Here is a 1,641-nt window from a genome sequence, read left to right as displayed (position 1 = left end):
TGTCCATAAGCCTGTTTTCTTGAATTATCTGCCATCTCTAATGAGATTCTAGCAGCTTGCACCCCATAGATTCCCAGTTTCTCTATTACAGAGAGGGGCATGAGGTTTATTCCTGAACCAAGGTCACACAGAGCCTTAAAGATCATGGTGCCTATAGTACGAGGTATTATGAACTTTCCAAGATCTTGTCTCTTCTGAGGCAATGTCAGTTGATCCAGATCACTTAGTTCATTGATGAACAAGGGAGGTTCAACTTCCCAGGTATCAATGCCAAATAATTTGGCATTTAGCTTCATGATTGCACCAAGAAACTTGGCAGCTTGCTCTTTAGTAACATCCTCATTATCTTCAGAAGAGGAATACTCATCAGAGCTCATGAATGGCATAAGGAGGTTCAATGGAATCTCTATGGTCTCTAGATGAGCCTCAGAGTCATTTGGTTCCTCAGAGGGAAGCTCCTTATTGATCACTGGACGTCCCAGGAGGTCTTCCTCCTTGGGATTCACGTCCTCCTCTCCCTCATTGGGTTCGGCCATTTTGGTTATGTCAATGGCCTTGCACTCTCCTTTTGGATTTTCTTCTGTATTGCTTGGGAGAGTGCTAGGAGGGATTTCAGTGATTCTTTTACTCAGCTGGCCCACTTGTGCTTCCAAATTTCTAATGGAAGACCTTGTTTCATTCATGAAACTCACAGTGGCCTTAGATAGATCAGAGACTAAGTTTGCTAAGCTAGATGGGTTCTGCTCAGAATTCTCTGTCTGTTGCTGAGTGGATGATGGAAAAGGCTTGCTATTGCTAAACCTGTTTCTTCCACCATTATTAAAGCCTTGTTGAGGCTTTTGATCCTTCCATGAGAAATTTGGATGATTTCTCCATGATGAGTTACAGGTGTTTCCATAAGGTTCACCTAAGTAATTCACCTCTGCTATTGCAGGGTTTTCAGGATCATAAGCTTCTTCTTCATAAGAAGCCTCTTGAGTACTGTTGGATGCAGCTTGCACTCCATTTAGACTCTGAGAAATCATATTGACTTGCTGAGTCAATATTTTGTTCTGAGCCAATATGGCATTCAGAGTATCGACTTCAAGAACTCCCTTCTTCATAGGCGTCCCATTATTCACAGGATTCCTTTCAGAAGTGTACATGAACTGGTTATTTGCAACCATGTCAATGAGTTCTTGAGCTTCTGCAGGTGTTTTCTTTAGGTGAATGGATCCACCTGCAGAGGTATCCAATGACATCTTAGATAACTCAGACAGACCATCATAGAATATATCCAGGATGGTCTATTCTGAAAGCATGTCAGAAGGACACTTTTTGGTCAACTGTTTGTATCTTTCCCAAGCTTCATAGAGGGATTCACCTTCTTTCTGTCTGAAGGTTTGAACATCCGCTCTAAGCTTGCTCAGCTTTTGAGGAGGAAAGAACTTGGCTAAGAAAGCCGTGACCAGCTTATCCCAAGAGTTCAGGCTGTCTCTGGGTTGAGAGTCCAACCAGATTCTAGCTCTGTCTCTTACAGCAAATGGGAAAAGCATGAGCCTGTAGACTTCAGGATCTACTCCATTAGTCTTAACATTATCACAGATCTGCAAGAATTTAGTTAAGAACTGAAAAGGATCTTCAGATGGAAGTCCATGAAAT

General features: G+C 42.2%; 1 non-coding gene across 1 annotated transcript; it reads left to right on the top strand.

The window, feature by feature from the left end:
• Window positions 1-1,295: 1,295 nt before the first annotated feature.
• LOC112788003 (small nucleolar RNA R71) lies at window positions 1,296-1,403 on the top strand. Its single transcript, XR_003195384.1, has one exon. It is a non-coding gene; the product is annotated as a small nucleolar RNA R71 (small nucleolar RNA).
• The last annotated feature ends 238 nt before the right edge of the window (window positions 1,404-1,641 follow it).

This window comes from Arachis hypogaea, chromosome 20 (assembly GCF_003086295.3).
Source record: "Arachis hypogaea cultivar Tifrunner chromosome 20, arahy.Tifrunner.gnm2.J5K5, whole genome shotgun sequence".
Lineage (NCBI taxonomy): Eukaryota > Viridiplantae > Streptophyta > Magnoliopsida > Fabales > Fabaceae > Arachis > Arachis hypogaea.
The sequence above is the reverse complement of the archived record's forward strand: the minus strand, read 5'-3'. Positions and strand labels throughout refer to the sequence as shown.